The 20,011-nt window shown below is 49.0% G+C and overlaps 1 protein-coding gene across 1 annotated transcript in view; it reads left to right on the forward strand.

Annotated features, from left to right (window-relative positions):
* Positions 1 to 20,011, forward strand: part of LOC144324921 (uncharacterized) — a 58,283-nt gene that overhangs the window by 21,480 nt on the left and 16,792 nt on the right. The gene's annotated exons all lie outside the window — the stretch shown is intronic.

The raw sequence follows: 20,011 nt of genomic DNA on the forward strand, positions 1-20,011 counted from the left end.
AGAGACACAGACTCACACACACAGCTGGCCCTCCAGCCCCAGCTCCCTTGGCTGAGCTGGAAACACAAGTCTCAATGCAAAGCACACAAAAAGAGATAGAGACAATAAAATACATAGACATACCCAGAGATGGGAGCCCGTTGTTGCCTGTGGGGGGTGGGGTGGGGGTGGTTTCTGTTACAAGAATTTTAAGGTCTTAGATATATAATAAATGTTCATAAATGTACCAAGCAAACACGTACATAAATATATAAACCACATGTCCGAAGCAGCACAGGAAGACAGTCCTGAAATCCTTTTGACTCCCCCGCTGACCAAATGTTTCTCTGCAAGGAAGGAGGAGGTGAAAAAACCTATCTGAGGATGTACAAATTCCAACGCGCTTTAGTTCTGGGCTGCTTCACTCGCTGCATGAATTTTACCTGGGTGTCGGGGCTGTTTACGCAAAAGCCAAAGCCCCATTTTTTCGCGTAACACAGGAGTCACAGAGTCCAAGCCGCTGCTCAATGTGCACCAGTACCTAAAACACGGACGGATCTATCTCGTGGTGTGGGGTGGATTTTGCAATGTAAACATTTTGGGGTGGGAGACCCCACTTTGCAAGTGGGTTGCCGGGATCAGCCCCTCTCCCGCTCTCCTGATCCCCAAAAGGAAGAAGGGAGGGGAAAAACCTTCCTCTCCTTCCCCCACTCAATTCCTCCCCTCCTGGCACATCCTTCTCTCACCCCGCCCCCATACATTGCACCTCCTCCTCCTCGCCATCCGACTTCTGTTCTGGGAATGGGGAGGGGGGAAGAGCCCCCTCCCAAACTACCTGCTTATCCCACAAGTGGAGCTTCTGCGCCGGATTGCTGCTCTGTGCCGTAGCTCTAGGGGCGCATGCTCTCAGAAAGGGGAGGAGGGGCAGCAAGGGACCCCCCCCCCAAAAAAACCATTGATGTTGCAGGAAAGGAAAGGAGAATCACGAGCGAGGACAAAGAGGTAAAGGGGTCTCAGGGGGAGGTGAGAGAAGGATCCAGAGACCCCCTCCAGCTCCCAAAAGCGCCTGTCATGGATCTGGATCCCTGCACGCATGCTGCGAAGGGGGTTTTCCTTGGACCCTTAGGAAGCCCACCCAGGGGGTCCCAATGAAGCCCCCTCACCCCATTTCCCCGCGCAGGCATCCCTGGGACTGTTAACGGAAAAATCTGAGGACTCCCTTGGACAAAAACAAAGACACCAACCAGGATAACTTGGAGCAAAACAGCAGCCTGTAGGCTTGGCCTTTATTGAACTGTTGCAACAGGGTGCTCCCTCACTTGCAGAAGAGAGGAAAGACCCAGAAAGATGGTGTGCAAGGCCTTATAAAAACTTTTGAAATTGCCATCCTGTAGATCAAGACCACCCCCAGAAATATTATACATACATCACAGAAAGGAGGGGTTGAGGGAGGGGTGGTGGTGGTAACCTGAGTGTCCTGTCTCCTGGCTGGTTCCCCCTTTCCCCCTCCCCATGAGTACTTTCCTGGTGACAGAGGGGAGTTTGCAGTTTCCTGCCCCCAGAGGGAAGATCTGATCATTATCCTTTGTTTCAGTCTGTGTTGAATCTACTCCCATATGCAAGTTCTTTGTGATCTTGATGGTCTTCTGTCTAGGACCATCAGGGTTGGCATAGCAACTGGGCAGGGCTCCTGTGGATGTGCTGGTATGCTCAAGGGATTATGGCTGGCTGTCGGAGCCAGCCTTTACAAATGGTGCTTTTAAAGCATAAAATAAAGACACAGAGGCCAGCAATATTTCCATGGACGGAGGGCAGCTCAATATCAGACTTCTCCTCTTCCTCCAGTCCTTTTATTACTCTTTGTTCCTCTCCAGCCGCATGGCTGCATTCCAATGTCTCACGTTACCTACATCCGGTCATGGCTTTAACCCACCCACAAACGATATAGGGTTACACTGCCCAGAGGGGGGGAACCTAACTCCTTATAAGGTCAATGCATTCCAATACATTGTAAAGCTCAGAGTGCTGGTCAGCCAAGATCAGGGGGCACCCTGCAATATTACAAGCCTTTACCGTGGCTATCTGACTCCCACATGCCCTCTTTCTTTATTTAATTAATCAGTATCAATACGGTTATATTGAGAGCGATAGACGACTCATGTGAGACCGGAAGCGGGCCGCGGACTGGAGAACCATGCAGTACATATAGAAATTATAGAAAGAATACATTGTATACAGAAACACAAAATAACGCAAATAACTACTATAATGATCACTAAAATCAATAAATGTCGAAGCCAACTTCTATCCGGAAGCCAAGAATATAAGAATTCTGATTCCAAGCTGCATGGTAGCTTCTTTTCTAGTTTATTAGCCATGCACTGGTGTCACTTCTATAGCACTGAGATTGGTCACTGTATGTTCCTGTAAGAGAACAAGAGCTATTAAAAGTGAAATTCAATGTATATTGACAGTTTGGATATATGCCCCATGATTCTTTCCCCTCCTTAATTTGAAAATAAATGGGTGCAGGCTCATGGAGGGTCAAGTGTACTGGGGGCCAAAAAGATTGCTTAGGGGATATAATATTAGTAAATTGAAAAGATCCATTGACAGGCACATCATGAAGCATTATGTCTGAATGACTGGCAAAAGGGTGGCATTTAGAAGCATGCAATAAACTGGTAAACATAATCATATCTTGAACAAAAATATTCCTCCATATCTTATGATAATTTTCTACCCTAAAAGTCTTATTCAACAATGCTGTTCTTATAGTTCGAAAGTGGCTGAGCCAAGGATGCTGCCATCCAGAGTAGGATTCAGGCGACAGCTGCTTGCCAGCCGATAAGGTGAAATATGGTGGCTTCAACTGGACTGGGTCGTCTGCTTCTCTTCCTTGTATAACGGTGCAGCAAAGGATGGCAAGGCAAATGGTTAGGAAGGCGCATCCGCGGTTAAAGAGGCTCGCCATGGCCGCATGCATCAAGCTGGAACCCACAAAGGCTTGTCCTCGACGTCCACTGCCGCTTACCCTCATCCCCACGTGATTAGCGGGACAGGTCCATGCCACGCAGGATCAGGCAAGCGTCGGTACACCACCAAGGGGCAGGGGAGTGCCTCCTCCTTCCTAAAATGCAATTAAGCGGGGGTATGGGTCCTAAGATGTGGATATAAAAAATGGTTAGGTACAAAAAGAACTTGGTGAGCAGCCGAAGGGATATCTGCTGTTGGTACGCTTTGGCCGCCAAGCTGTTTAAGCAATAGTGTTTTGAACGTCAGGTGTGCTCTTTTCACTTGACCTGTGGAGTTAAAGGGTATGCCATGAGTTAATTTCACATTCCACAACATACAAAATTCTGAAAATGTTTTAGAGATATAAGCTGGACCATTATCAGTTTGATACGCGCAGGTTTACCATGACTGAGAAACAGCGGATAGTGTGCTGAATGACATGCCGAGCTGTTTCCCCCCTCATGGGCGTAGCCCATATGAATCCAGAGTGGGTGTCCACCGTGAGGTGAACCTTGGAGAGTGGAGCCAACACAGGTGTGTCTGCGACATCCATCTGCCAACACGCCAATGCAGACGTGCCCCTAGGATTGACAGCATCAAAAGGAATGGCCAGCTGAGATTTACAACAAGAAGCACATAGGGAAACTATATCCCTTGCTTGGGCCAAGGGAATAGAAAAATGCTTTGCCAATGCTTTCACAGGAAGGTGAAAGGTGTTATGACATAGTATAGTATCAGAAAAGAGTGAAAAGGCAGAAATGTTCTTCAAGGCTGCATCTGCTCTTGCATTGCCCTCTGCTAAATACCCTGGGTGCGATGTGTGGGAGCGAAGATGTGCAACATAATAAGGGAACTCTCTATGCTGAAGTAAGGCCTGCAGGGTAAGAAACAAGGAAAACAAGTCAGAATCCAAGGAAGGAGTTATATAAGATATTGGTAAAATAGCAAAAAGGCAATATACATACTGAGTATCCACAATAAGATTGAAAGGTTGAGTAGGAAAGGATTGAAAGGCAAGAATCACAGCCGCTAGCTCTGCTCGCTGAGCAGAAGACTGTGGAGGGTTAAATAACTTTTCCATTTTTCTCCCTCCTCCCACGTCACTACTCCCCTACTTCTTGTTCCATCCGTGAAAAGGGTCAGTGCAGAGGGGAGAGGTGGGAGAGACAAGGGGGTAGCCAAAACATAGGTGACCTGTGTCAGAAATGTCAAACGGTCATCCTTTGATAACAATGTCTGATGTGGATTCAATTATGGAATAAATGTTTTTTGGTGGGGTGTGCGGTAAATGTAGCCATTCTATAATGCAGATAGTCTTCTTCTTGTTCCGCCTGAGCATATAAATTCCTGTTGGCAACAATGGTGTAGCAAACACTGCCAGATGCAGTTTGTGTGCAGCACCTCTAGGTGGCGCATGCGGAAAGGTTTCAATGCTTCACCCACAAAATGTTGACAAAGTGTAGGGGAGTTCTGCATGCCTTGAGCAGGACAATCCACTGACATCGCTGGGTGGGCTGCGAATTGTGATATACTGCAAAGTAAAAGCAAACTGTTCCCTGTCTGCTGGAGCCAGTGGGATGAAGATGGTTCAATGTGGCCGAAAGTCAATTGTTCAGAAATAAGCTGTTCAGAAATAGCTGGTGCCGCTTGCTGTGGATTTTTAGAGGCCACTGTTCTACCCACACTGAGGTATCGGTGATCCTGGTTTGCCACGCTGGAAACGTTGTATCGGTGGCTACAGGCTGGTTTTCATTGAGCGCTGCTGCCAGCAAATGAGCCTTGTGGGTGGCTGTATCTGTTGTTGTTTAGTCGTTTAGTCGTGTCCGACTCTTCGTGACCCCATGGACCAGAGCACGCCAGGCACTCCTGTCTTCCACCGCCTCCCGCAGTTTGGTCAGGCTCATGTTTGTAGCTTCGAGAACAAGTTGTCTTTGTCCATGGAGTTTTCTTGGCAGGGATACTGGAGTGGCTTGCCAGGTCCTGCTCCAGGTGGATCACATTTGGTCAAAACTCTCCACTATGACCTGTCCATCTTGGGTGGCCCTGCACGGCATAGCTCATAGCTTCTCTGAGTTATTCAAGCCCCTTCGCCACGGCAAGGCAGTGATCCATGAAGGAGATCTACAGACTGACAAATGCGAAGCATGGCTGCTGTGTCTGTGGCAGAATTGTGTGTTATCGGTTGTAACGCAACCTTACAATCCTCTTTGGCATTTTCAAAGGCCAATTGTTTGATAATTATTTGTTTGGCTTCAGGATTTTCAATTTGATGACTCACTGCTGTAAGCAGCCTGTCCATAAAGAAAGAATATGATTCTCTTGCCTCTTGCCTGATTGAACCCCACCTTGATTGAATACTGGTGGGTTCTGGGATTTTTCTCATTGCTTGTTGAGCAGCAAGAGCAGTATCCCTCAATAAGATCTGCAGCAGTGTGGCTTGTACTGAAGCCTGAGCGAAAGGATCACGCCCTATCATGGCATCTATGACGTCTGCGAGGGTAATATTTGGATTATTTCCCCTGATTAGTTGTAACAAGGCTGGAGCACCAGCAGGGGGCACAATAACAGGGAATGCCATAGTATCCTGAATTAAGGAACAGGCAAGGACTGCACGTTGAAAAGGGGTAGCTGGGTCTGCCTCTGAAAGATTAGGATTATTGCCAGCCAGACCACGGTATTTTTGCAGGATTGGGTCCTCTGGTGAGGAACTGTAGTCTGGAGGTTTGGGGTCTGGAGCTGCTGGCAGGGCAAGGATTGGAACAGACTCTAACACAGCAGACTCTAACACAGCAGGCTGGATTAAAGAAGCTGAAGGTTGTGTTGGCAATGCAGCCAGGGAGATATTTTTTGGTGCTAAAGAACCCATAGCATATCGAACCTTGCACCATGCATTTAAAATCCGAGCACTGATGCTGGGGAGCTCATGAAAATGTTCACCAATCTTGTCCCAAAGTTTCAATTCACATGTTCCATTCAAAGGGAACCAGGGATAATGTTCATCAATACACAGAATGAGCTGTATCAAATCACCCTCCGGAACTTCCAATTTGTTGGAGGAGAGGAGAATTTTTAAGTCTTTTAAAAATTTCTGTTGGGGAGTAGTCAAAGAGCTGCCCATTTTTCAAAAATCAATATAATAGAATAGAAGGGATCGGACTCACCAGGGATCCTAAGATGCTTCAGCGCTGTGCAACCCTTGCCGGGCGTGGTAAGCCGATGATATCCACTGCTTGGATAGAAAAACCTCTCACGGTTTCTTTTAAAATCCTCTTAGTCTGCCTCAGACTGTTTGCTTTAATTTTGCCTCTTTTCTTTAAGTTGCCTCACACTTTTAAGATTGCCTCACACAGGGCACCACTTGTCGGAGCCAGCCTTTACAAATGGTGCTTTTTAAGCATAAAATAAAGACACAGAGGCCAGCAATATTTCCATGGACGGAGGGCAGCTCAATATCAGACTTCTCCTCTTCCTCCAGTCCTTTTATTACTCTTTGTTCCTCTCCAGCCGCATGGCTGCATTCCAATGTCTCACGTTACCTACATCCGGTCATGGCTTTAACCCACCCACAAACGATATAGGGTTACACTGCCCAGAGGGGGGGAACCTAACTCCTTATAAGGTCAATGCATTCCAATACATTGTAAAGCTCAGAGTGCTGGTCAGCCAAGGTCAGGGGGCACCCTGCAATATTACAAGCCTTTACCATGGCTATCTGACTCCCACAGCTGGCCTGTATCAAACCTTCCCCATTTTATAGTCCTTCCTTCATGGAGTAAAATAAAAGTGGAACAGTGCAAATCTGGTGTATGGTTGATTTTCTATGAATTTATAACAGAAGCGCAGCGTATGTAGTGTGTGAGTGTGAGTGTGTGTGAAGTTTGTACAAACTGAATGATGGGGGGGGGGGGGTTTTCCTGCTACAGTTCCCCCGTTCGGAAATAAGATTGCAAAGGTGGCTACTTTGCAATCCTTTTCTCTGCACAATTTAAGGTGGTAAATATTAACCTGCTATTCTCCGTCCCAGATGCGTGTGTCCATGTGAACCTGACAGGGACTTGGATGTCACGCTTCTTAAGGATATTTGCATAGAAATATAACAGTGTAACAGTGCACATAGTTAGACATAGGATATCACGTAAAATTAATATTTTGTAGCTCAGTTACTTGTGGTATTCTAGCACCTTGGAAGAAATTTTTTCTCAATAGTGGTCTATGCTTTACATTGAGCAGGAAGGTCCACCACTAACTGAAAAATGCAGTTTGCTACAGGACTCTGTGGGTTCCGCACGGAGAGAGGTGGGCATTAAAGGGTTAAAGGGTGTGAGGGACACCTGGATAGACCCCTCTGTGCCTCCTCTGCTCGTCTTGGGGGTGGGGCCCTCCGGATGGAGAGATGGGGGGCCACAGGGCGAGGGGTGAGCCGCGCCAAGGGGGCCTTGGGTTCAGGGGAGACTCTGGGACAGAGGGAGGGAGTCGAGGAAGTAGGGAGGGGGAGCATCCCTGGGGCAGGGAAGGGCAGCAATGGGGGGTGGGGGGAGAGAGCTAGGTAGACCAGCCTTTGGGGACATGTCTCCTTCCTGGCGCCCGCGGGGATTCTCTGGAGGGGCCGCCTTGGCTTCTGCCTCCCACCCAGGAATCGACCACCCCTTCAAGGCGCCCAGAGGGATCCCTGGAAAGTGGGGGGTCCCATCCCCCCACCCCTTCCTTCCTGGAGCCTCTATCCTCTTTACACCCCATAAGCCCCTGCCCTGTCCAGACTGTTGCAGGAATCTATGTATAGGTTGGGGGTGGTTGCCCCTCCAGCAGATATCATGCACATGCAGCCCACTACCCAAATCAGCACCATCACTTTTGTGATTTGTCCCCACAAAACACTTCATCACAGTTTCTTCCTATCTATTCAAAGGACCTCTGCTGCACAAAACCAAATGTATGAATTCACTGATAAATGTCTCTATGTACTGGCTCACTGGGGTAACTTCAGAAATTCCTATAGACATGTGAGCTCAGCTCCTCAGCAGCCCCTCTGCCTGAGTGATAATCCCTGGCATCCTGATACCGGAGTGCCAGACAGGTATCCATTCCACAAAGAACCAACCCAGATGAAGACAAAAGGGTGGGATTAGCTTGGCTGGGAAACAGGGAATGTCCATCCTCCCTTTCCCACAGGTGGATGGGGTTTGTGGCACCAAGATAGGGCTCACCTGGGTGGGTGCCTCCCACCTGCTTGGGCTGCCTTTGACCCGCCCTTGGTCAGGAAGGACAATGGATGGCCAGCCGAGGGTGGGGCAAAGGCCAAAGAAAGGAGGCCGACCCCTTGGTCCAAGCCTCTTTTGGTTTTCTTCCTTGCAGGATCAGGATCCTCAGGAGCGTGTCCTGGTGGCAGAATTAAGGTAAGTTCTGGCCTGATTGGAAGGGAAATGGCTCCTCCGCCAGGCTAGGCCATAATTTTGTGGCTTTTCTTTCTGTGGAAAGGACTTCAGTCAGAGTGGAACACTTAAAAAACATCAACAGACTCACACAGGGGAGAAACCACATAAATGTATAGAGTGTGGAAAGAGTTTCCGTTATAATACAAGCCTTAGTTCACATCAACGGACTCACACAGGGGAGAAACTGTTTAAATGTGTGGCCTGTGGAAGGAGCTTCAGTCAGACTGGAACCCTTGATTTATGTCAACAAACTCACACAAAAACACAAACCTTATAAATATCAGGAAAGTAGATAGAGGTTCAGTCCTAGTGCAAGATCTACATCAACAGACTCATAGACAGGAAGAACTTTAGGAGTTGAAACCATACAAACAATCAACAAACTCAAAGAGGAGAAGCAGTTTAAATGAAAAGATTGCAAAAGTGCATGTTGTGTATGTGAAGTCCTGGTAATTATGTGTAAATAATCTAAGATGTAAAGTACCTTTCGATAGAGAAGGGGTTTGGGTTTATCTGGATTGCTGGTGGTCAGTGAGGATTAGGGCTGGGCGATATATTGTCCAAACTGGTTTCTAGACCACATCGTGATAACCTTCCAAAAACAATTGATATGGCAACACATCACAGTGTGTGTTTCTGGGATGCTCATTTGCCTGGAAGCAGCCGGCAGAAAGCTTTTCTTCGTGAAGTCCCTGCAGATACCGAGTTGCTGACTTCCCTCCCAGACGACAGGAAGCGAAAGACACACCTCCATTGCCCTGTGTCCTTCCAGCCTCTCTCCTCCCTTGCTCCCTTCTGCCGGTTTGTGTGCCTGACTTAGATATCCTGTGTGCTGTATTTTTTTACTGCTGAATCTGGATTTGCTCTCAGGAGCCATGTTTTGTGCCTCATCCAGTGAGAACTGTATGCTTTGAAAGTTCAGTAAACTATTACTGAAGAACTCCTACTGCGTCTGTGTGTTTTTTTGAGCTCAGCATGCAAATTGCTCTACATGTGGCCCCTACCCTGCCAATACTTGTCTCATGCCCTGGAGATGCTGTACTTAAGCATGCAATATGGGTGGATATGTGTGTGAGACTGGTTTTTACAGCAAACTCTCTCACCCCCACCAGTGTGATCTCCAAGTGCTGCTTCTTCACTAGAACTTCTCCCCCCTCTTACGCGTTCTGAAGAAAACTTAAAATACTGTAATTTAATGGGAGATTTCCCACCCCAAGCCTTATTGCAAGAGGGGGAAGGAGGGGCTGCAAGAACCAGGGAAGCCTACTGGGGGGCCCATCTTCCCTCACAAACCCCATGGGGCCACCCCAGAGCTCCTGCTTATTCTGGGGTTTGGGGAAGATATTACTTTTCCATAGCACGAGTGCTACAGTCCCAGAAGGTATTATTCTTCCTGCCAGAGGACCAGTGTGCATATTATTATCATACTGAATTTACTGTTGCTGCTGCTGCTGCTGTTGCTGTCATGCACTAGCTGGGTGTTAAGGGGGGGAGGCACCAGCTGGGGAACCCCCAAGGGAAGAAGGCTCGGGTCCCGGGTCTTGTATGCCCCCATAGGCTATCAAAACACCTAGGTCTGGCCAAACTACAAACTACAAGAAAGAAGATTCCACCTAAACATTAGGAAGAACTTCCTGACAGTAAGAGCTGTTCGACAGTGGAATTTGCTGCCAAGGAGTGTGGTGGAGTCTCCTTCTTTGGAGGTCTTTAAGCAGAGGCTTGACATCCATATGTCAGGAGTGCTCTGATGGTGTTTCCTGCTTGGCAGGGGGTTGGACTCTATGTCCCTTGTGGTCTCTTCCAACTCTATGATTCTATGATTCTATGATTCTAATTAAAGGCTGATATGGGAGCCTTTGCGGGCCAAGTCGGTTCTTTCATTTTCTCCTCTCCTCTGGAAAAGTGCTCTTTCTTTTGGGGTTTGATTATTTCTGCCTCCTTCAGTGACCACTGCATCCTCAGCGAGGTACAGTACTGCCCATTGAATGTCTGTAGCCATGTAGGGCTCTCTCTCAGGACCGCTACCCAGGAGTCTGCGTATGCAAACTGCTCCGATCATCCAGGGTGTTTTGTCATGCTTCAAAACATGGTTTTGTCATGGTTGGTTAGGTCCAGGTCCTACAAGCCGGGCTGGGGGGGGGCTGTCCACAGGGTGTTCTCAGTCGTTTGGGGTTCATCACTCCACCATATTTGCGTTTGAGATTGTCAAACTCCTGCGAGTGTGACCCGCCCCCCATTATGCCCTCCTGCTTAAGCTGTTACACAAGGGGGACTCCCTGCCCTTCCGACATGTTGCAGACAAAATAAAAGATGTGGGAAAGCCTTTTGAAAAGAGACTGGTGGCCAGCAAGGCCCACAGTGAGAAAGCCTATAGGGGAAAAAAGACTCATAACCCCCTCAGCTGCACAGCCCACCAGTCCTGGGCAGAGAACTCGCAGTTGTGCCAAGGGGGGTGGGAGCCTGATCTCTGCAGCCCCAGCCCTCAGCCGGACAGGAGCCTTCAAGCAAAACACAAAGGGAGAAATCTTCCCCCTCTTTCCTCACAGCCTCAGCCCCTCTTGGCTGAGATAGAGACAATACGTAGACATTCACAGAGCTGGGAGCCTGCTGCTGCCTGCTTGAGGCACCCACAGCTGGCCAAGACACACAGCCACAGCCCACGGCTCCCTCGGTTCAGGCACCCACAGCTGGGTGGGCTCAACGAAAGCCTCAATTTATCTGAGTCACAGCACCAAATGTTGTGCAGTGGCTCCTTGGTTTGCAACCACTTTGAATTACAACTGTTTTGGATTACAACCACGTCAAACGCCGAAGTCCATGTCCCTTTTTTTGGATTACAACCCATTTTTTTGGGGGGGGGCATTGGCAAAAGCACGCTTTGGGTTACAACCTGTTTTAGTTTACAACCGGACCTCCGGAATGGATTACAGTGGTAACTCGGGTTACATACGCTTCAAGTTACAGACTCTGCTAACCCAGAAATAGTACCTTGGCTTAAGAACTTTGCTTCAGGATGAGAACAGAAATTGTGCTCCAGTGGCATGGCGGCAGCAGGAGGCCGAATTAGCTAAAGTGGTGCTTCAGGTTAAGAACAGTTTCAGGTTAAGAACGGACCTCTGGAATGAATTAAGTACTTAACCCGAGGTACCACTGTATACCCCCAAAGGCTATAAAAACTCCTAGGTCTGGCCAATAAACTCAGGAGCCAGGACGAGATAAGAGTCCGACGATTTTATTACAGGCCGTCAGTATTGGGAATGGGAAAGGACCTTTCAACTTTTTAAAGAAACTTATGGGATGAGAGACTACTCAACAGCCCAGCTCGCCAGGGTACAAGTCCCCCATGGGTCCATGCGGTCAGTAAATGAAGGAAATTCCAGCCAAGCAATTTGGAGCAAAGAGCAGTCAGTAGACTTATATCCTTTACTATTGTGCAACTGGTTCAAACAGCAGTGAGGGAACTCTGACCCTGGGGCGACATTGACTTTTAAAACTTTCCCACCATATCCCAGGATACAGTTCGCACAGCAGCATCAATACATCATTGCTACATCACTGAAACGTCAGAAAGGGGAGGGTTACACAAGATTAGCATAGGCAGATATGTCAGGGCAACACCCAAGTATAAGATTAGCACAGGCAAACATGTCTCAAGTACCCACCACCCAAAAGGACAACAGAATTTCCTTTGCATGTCTGCAGCCTGAGACAAGTCTGGTGATGAGATTTGGCTTCCCTTGGCTAACAGTGAGCCCAGCAATTGTCACCTCTGGGCATTTCCTGGGGTAGGAGGTGTGTCTACACATCTTCACCCTTGGGGAGGTGGTGTTGGTTTCTGTGTGTTGCCACTGTGCAGTGCTCTTGGAGTCACAGGACTCTGTTTTGCATTCCAGGGACATTCCAGACTGTTGGAAGTCTCACGGAAGACAGGAGACGGATGTGATGTTACTGTTTCCTGTTCCTTTGTTTTTCAGTTGCTCTCTGCTTTCACAGAGAGAGCATGTATATCTCTTTTCTGTCTGCGTAGTTAGAAATAAAACTCTTTAGCGATGTAGCTAATAAACTTCTCGTCCTTCCCTGCGTGCTGGATACTCTGCTGAATGGGGAGTGTGCTTGGAGCCTCATCAAAGGCTCGGGTCATTAATCATCATCGGAGGAGCTCGGTCGAACGCAAGTCCGACAGGTGGCAGGAAAAAAGAGTCCTTTTTCCAAGGGCAAAATAGCTTTGGAATGGAGGAAACTGGCAAAGGAGTTGATTTTATATGATTTTTTAAAGCTAGGTATCTTCCCTGAGCTGTCAAGCCAAAAGGATACATTCAGGCATAATATTTGTAACATTTAACAACTTTAAGGATGTGCCCCACCCCGCCTTGTAATCTCTGTTACAAATACTTTCCTGAGATTTTTTCTTTTGGGGTGTGTGTCACAGTTCAGCTTCATTCAGAAGAAAACATTGCTAAAGGAGGGGAAATATAAAATGCACATTGAAAACAGCATAATCAGCAAGAGAATAAAATATTATCATAATCCTAGAACACAGACTATATCTTGCTTTTCACCACTTCTGGGTCTTAAAGCAGCTTCCGGGTTCCTCTCGCCTCAGAATTTAACTCCCTGTGTCCTCTTATATGTCACTCCCCTCCTTCTATAGCACAAAATTGTCACATTTAAGAAATGTAGCAAATGGTATATGCAGAAAATAAAGATAAACTAACAGTCTCATTCTTAAATGCCATGCAGCCATAATAATAATAATAATAATAATAATAATAATAATAATAATAATAATAATAAATTTATACCCCGCCCATCTGGCTGAGTCTCCCCAGCCACTCTGGGCGGCTCCCAATCGAGTGTTAAAAACAGTGCAGCATTAAATATTAAAAACCTCCCTAAACAGGGTTGCCTTCAGATGTCTTTTAAAGATAGGATAGCTGCTTATTTCCTTCACATCTGAAGGGAGGGCGTTCCACAGGGCGGGCGCCATCACCGAGAAGGCCCTCTGTCTGGTTCACTGTAAGCTTACTTCTCGCAATGAGGGAACTGCCTGGACCTCAGTGTCCGGGTTGGATGATGGGGGTGGAGACGCTCCTTCAGGTATACAGGACCGAGGCCGTTTAGGGCTTTAAAGGTAAGCACCAACACTATGAACTGTGCTCAGAAACGTACTGGGAGGCAATGCAGATCTCTCCAGACCGGTGTTATGTGGTCCCGGCAGCCACTCCCAGTCACCAGTCTAGCTGCAACATTCTTGATTAATTGCAGTTTCCGGGTCACCTTCAAAGGTAGCCCCACGTAGAGCGCATTGCAGTAGTCCAAGCGGGAGATAACTAGAGCATGCACCACTCTGGCCAGACAGTCCGCGGTCAGGGAGGGTCTCAGCCTGTGTACCAGATGGAGCTGGTAGACAGCCACCCTGGACACAGAATTAACCTGCACTTTCATGGACAGCTGTGAGTCCAGAATGACTCCCAGGCTGCGCACCTGGTCCTTCAGGGGCACAGTTACCCCATGCAGGACCAGGGAGTTCTCCACACCTGCCCACCCTCTGTCCCCCAAAAACAGTACTTCTGTCTTGTCAGGATTCAACCTCAATCTGTTAGCAGCCATCCATCCTCCAACCGCCTCCAGACACTCACACAGGACCTTCACCGCCTCCACTGGTTCTGATTTAAAAGAGAGGTAGAACTGGGTATCATCTGCATACTGATGAATACCCAGCCCAAACCCTGATGATCTCTCCCAGCAGCTTCATATAGATATTAAAAAGCATGGGAGAGAGGACGGAGCCCTGAGGCACCCCACAAGTGAGAGCCCAGGGGTCTGAACACTCATCCCCCACCACCACTTTCTGAACACGGCCCAGGAGGAAGGAGCGGAACCACTGTATGACAGTGCCCCCAGCTCCCAGCCCCTCTAGACGGTCCAGAAGGATGTGATGGTCGATGGTGTCAAAGGCCGCTGAGAGATCCAGCAGAACTAGGAAACAGCTCTCACCTTTGTCCCTAGCCCGCCGGAGATCATCAACCAGTGCGACCAAGGCAGTTTCAGTCCCATGATGAGGCCTGAATCCCGACTGGAAGGGATCCAAATGGTCCGCTTCTTCCAGGCGTGCCTGGAGTTGTTCGGCAACCGCTCGCTCAATCACCTTGCCCAAGAATGGAAGATTTGAGACTGGGCGATAGTTGGCCATCGTGGCTGCATCTAAAGATGGTTTTTTAAGAAGCGGTTTAATAACCGCCTCTTTCAGCGGGTCTGGGAAGGCTCCCTCACAGAGGGAAACATTCACCACCCGGCAGAGGCTACTTTCTGAGGGTGTAGAAATTGCAACGCGCTTTAGTTCTGGGCTGCTTCACTCCTCGCATGGGGGGGGGGGGGCTCTGCCTGCAATCAGATCAACAGCTGCCTTGCTTTCTTCCGGGCCTCATCGTGTTACCTCTGACGGAGACATAAAGGGATGAATTTTACCTGGGTGTGGGGGGGGGGGGGCGTGTGTGCAAAAGCCCAAGCCCCATTTTCTCCGTAACACAGGAGTCACAGCGCCCAACCCGCTGCTCAATGTGCACCAATACCAAAAACATGGAATGGATCTAAGATCATGGCGTGTGGGGCGGGGGGAGGGAAGGATTTTCAATATAAAGATTGTAGGGGGGGGGGCCGCACTTTGCAGCTCGATTGCCGGGATCAGCCCCTCCCCCGCTCTCCTCATCCCCAGAAGGAAGAAGGGAGGGGGGAAACCTTCTACTCCTTCGCCCCCCTCAATTCCTCCCCTCCCGGTACATCCTCCTCTCACCCCGCCCCACAACCCCAAATCCCTCCACTGTGCGCTGAACCTCTTCCTCCTCCTCCAATCCGGCGTCTGTTTCCGGAATGAGGGGGGAAAGCCCCCGTCCTAAACTGCCTGCATTTCCCGCAAGTGGAGCTTCTGCGCCGGATTGCTGCTCTGCGGCGTAGCTCTAGGGCGGCGCGCTTTGGAAAGGGGATGCGGATGCGAAGAGGAGGGTCCCCGCCCCCCGTGGATGTTGCAGGAAAAGAAAGGAGAATCGGGAGCGAGGAGAAAGAGGTAAAGGGGTCCGGGGGGGGGGAGAGGGGAGAAAAGGACCCAGAGACCCCCGCCAGCTCCCCAGAGCGCCTTTCGTGGGCCGCATGGGAAGGGCCTGGATCCCTGCACGTGTGCTGCGAAGGGGGCTTTCCTTGGCCCCTTGGGCGCCTTGGCAGGGGCGGACATGGGACGCCTACGCAGGGGGTCCCCACGAGCGCCCCTTGCCCCGTTTCCCCCGCACAGGCATCCCTGGGGCCCTGTGGGTTTCGCACGGACAAAGGCGGGCCATGAAAGGGTTAACGGGCATGAGGGACGCCTGGATAGAGACCCCCCTGTCCCTAAATTGTGCGTCTTGCAGTGGCCCCCCAGGATGGAAAGATGGGGGATGAGGGCTGAGCCGCGCCAAGGGGGGCCTCTGGGACAGAGGGAGGGAGTCGAGGAAGTGGGGAGGGGGAGCATCCCTGGGGCAGGGAAGGGCAGCATTGGGGGGGGGGAGATAGGAAACCAGTCTTTGGGGAGACTTCTCCATGGTGGCACCGGCGGGGATTCTCTGGAGGGGCCGCCTTGGCTTCTCCCTCCCACCCAAGAATCGGCCATCCCTTCAAGGCGACCAGAGAGGGATCCCTGGAAAGTGGGGGGTCGTATCCCCCCACCCCTCCTTCCTGCAAGCTCCATCCTCTTGCCACCCCATAAGTCCATGCCCTGTCCAGGAAGAGAGGAGGGGAGAGGCCTTCTCAGAAGCAGCTCTTCGTTTCCGCAGTCCCACCCAGGAAGCAGCCAGAAACCTTTTCCTCTTTGTGGTAAACCTTCGCCCCCAGCCGCTCGCCCCTCCCTCACCTGTCTTTGCTCCCCGGCCAGACCAGGTTTCTTGAGCAGGGCCGGCAGGCGTGTTTACATTTACAGAAACAGAACAAAATAGACCCGGTAGGGCTGCCACCACTCCCTTTGTTCCGGGGAACCCAGAACCACAACCCAGGGAGAAGGCTGTGACCCGTTATCACTGGCTATCCCCACTCCACAAGCTGTATCCACAAACTTGCAGACAGAAATTACACGGTAGAGCGTAACCAAGCGTAAGGCTAGGAATTAGCTATTCCCCTGGTAAGGCACATAAACCAAACAGTTTCTTCTTTAAAAATTTATTTTAAAAGAACAACAAAAAACATGCTAAAACAGCAGGCACTTCTTTGGCAGTTACAAGCAAGAAAAATAAGAACATTCTAAAATCTAACTGGCTTACGTACTCACAACTAAGAGAGAGATAGAATGGTTAAAGTCCTTCCAAAATTCCGCATTCAGAGTCCTTTCCGATTCTCCATCACAAAGGATGAAAGGACAGCTACTAGTTGGAACATCAATTGCAGAGCGCGCCTTCTCAGCCATTCCCAAGATCTTTTATCCCCAATTTGCAAGTAGCGTCGGAACCCCAAAACCAATCATAACTCCTGATTATTTTTTTAATTCTCCAATGACCGGCTTGCGGGTCAATCAATCTAACTTCTGGCAGCTGGACTCATTAAGAAGCCAGAACCTAAATCAAAGGGGTTCCTCCCTTCCTTAGCGTTTATGCAGATACACATTCTCAGGCAATTAAGGCAGATAACATCACTGAGAGAATGCACATAACTTCGAACCCAGGTGTCAAGGCTTTCATTAAATCAAGAGTTTCCTTTCCCATAGTTCTTGTGGCTAGTTGGTTACCCATAAGGCCTCACTTTTGTTACTTGACCAAGGAATAGCTTCTAAACAAACACTAACTTTACTACACTCTCTCTCAGGCTTCCATCTTTAAGTTTCTCTTCCACTGCATGGTTCCAGTACAAATAAAAGACAGTAAAACATCAGACATTAAAAACCTCCCGATAGAGGGTTGCCTTCAGCTGTCTTCTAAATGTCAGAATGTTGCCCATTTCCTCGCCCTCTGCCTGGTTCCCTGTAACTTCACTTCTCGCAGGGGGGGATCAGCAGAAGACCTTCGAAGGAGGACCTCCCTGTCCAGACTGAGCGATGTTGGTGGAGATGCTCCTTCAGGTCTACAGGGCTGAGGCTGTTGAGGGCTTTAGGTTGCAGATCTTGCTGCTCCATAACAATCTCATTCAGCAAATAAATTTATTACTGAAGGCAAAGAAGCATAACAGGATCCAAAAAATAGTAAAAATTTAACTTACGTAAAACCCTAACTTAGCATACCAAAACAGCACTCAAGTAAGAATCACACAAGCGGAGTAGAGAAATAGGAGACTAGGAAGTGGGACCAGGCGCCTTTCAGCCTTGTAATTTATATTCCATTAAATGTCAGAGTAACCTTGGCAAGCCTGGCTCACTCCAGTTTAAACCAGCTTCATCTGGTTCCCCCAAAAAAGAAAGGTTCTTCATAACCTCATCGCAACTTATCCCACCACCAGCTCTCAGCACAAAGGAAACTGCCGAGTTTCAGGAAGCCTGCATTAGATCAATACTTTTCAATGCCTGGAAAATTCAACCATGACAATTTAAAGATCAGCACTAACAATTTGAATTGTGCTTGAAAATGTGCTGGGAGCCAGGAAAGATCCTTTAGGAGCAGTGATATGTGGTCTCGGTGGCTGCTCCCATTCAGTTGCAGTTTTGGGTCACCTCCTAAGGTAGCCCCATGTAGACCACATAGCAGTAGTCCAAGCTGGAAACAACCAGAGCATGCAGCACTCTGGCAAGACAGTGTGCGGGGAAGGATGGTCTCAGCCTGCGTTCCAGATGGAGCTGCTAGACAGCTGCCCTGGACACAGAATTGAGCTGCGCCTCCATGGTCAGCTGTGAGTCCAAAATTACCCCTAGGCTGTGCACCTGGTCCTTTAGGGCCACAGTTACCCCATTCAGAACCAGGGGGTCCCCCACACCTGCCCACCCCTTGTTCCCCAGGGACAGTATTCTGTCTTGTCAGGATTCAAGCTCAATCTGTTAGCCGCCACCCATCCTCAAACCACCTCCAGGCACCAACACAGGGCATTCACCACCTTCACTGGTTCCGATTTAAATGAGAAGAAGAGCTGGGTATCACCCACGTACTGGTGAACACCCAGCCTAAAACCCCTGATGATCTCTCCCAGCGGCTTCATATAGATATTAAAAAGCATGGGGAGAGGACGGAGCCCCGAGGCACCCCACAAGTGAGAGCCCAGGGGTCTGAACACCCATGCCCCAACATCAATTTCTGGACATGGCCCAGGAGGAAGGAGGGGAACCACTGCATAACTATTTCCCCGGCTCTCCTCGAGGGTCCAGAAGGACACCATGGCCAAAGGTCTCCAAAGCCACTGAGAGATCTAGCAGAACCAGGAAACAGCTTTCCCCTCAGACTCTAGCCCATCAGAGATCATCAAGCAGCACAACCAGGACAGTTTCTGTTGCATGATGAGGCCTGAATCCCAACTGGAAGGATCATGGTGGCAGAAGCTTTCCTGGTCCTGCACCCCCAAAAGCTCCAGGCACGGGACTTTCATTAGCTTTGAAGGGGCCATCGGATACTTGGTGGTCTTTTCTTCAAAAGAAAAATATTATGAATACTTTTTAATTGATGTATGATATAAACAGCACTTCTGTTTTACATATTCCACATTGGAGAGATTCTGATACACAGATCTGAGTTCATCGCTCCCCTTAAACTGATGTGTTAGCAGCACTACAAGCCTGGGCAGTGTGTTTGGGGGTCCTGGGCTGCCTAGACAACAAGACCCCCTTCTCAGCCTGGCTTATATGGTCCCAAGGAAAGCAGAGCAGTACGTTAGGCACCAGCTTGGCTGCAGGAGTGGCTGGAAGGAGGTGTGCAGGACACCATCCAACCATCTTAGAGAGTCCACTCTGGATTTGTGTAGGTTTTCCTCCATAGCCTTTTCTTCTTCTGAAGATAACTCACGAGGCAGCAAAGTATTTCGACCAGAGTTTTCTTTCTCGATGGGCTTCCTTCCCTGGTTGACGAGCCCCATCTGCCCTTCACTTTCCTCTGCAGCAGGGGCAGAATCTGCCTTCTTGACTGTGGGATTCACTGTTGTTCTCATCCTCTCCATCCACCAGGGCCTGCCTTCACCTGCAGCAGAATTCCCTAATAAACCAAGGATTTGAGACCCATCAGCTATCCTCACCTGGTTTAGACGGCCGATTGAAGCCGTTCCTGGGACTGTGGCCTCTGTTGCATGCTGACAGCTTCTGGAAGCCACAGGTGAGAGCTGAGTGCAGGGTGGGGACCAATGGTGGATAAATTACCCCATAAGGTGCATGACATTTTCCCACCAAAGGAACTACCACTCCCCTAACACCCCATGACATCGTATGATTATGATATTTAAGACAGAACAAGAACAAATTCATGTCCCCAGAAATAACACAACCTCAGTACATTAGTGAATCAATACTACATTTTCAAGGTACTACATATTCCACTAAGTACAGTTTATCATTTGGCCTTGAATATCCTGCTTTTCTGTGTCATTTTAGGATAGTCCTGCGTCAGAAGATGGTCACGAGATCAGACAGGACATCATTCTTTAAAAAATCAAGCTGCTTTATG

Source organism: Podarcis muralis, chromosome 10 (genome assembly GCF_964188315.1).
Source record: "Podarcis muralis chromosome 10, rPodMur119.hap1.1, whole genome shotgun sequence".
NCBI classification, from domain to species: Eukaryota; Metazoa; Chordata; class Lepidosauria; order Squamata; family Lacertidae; genus Podarcis; species Podarcis muralis.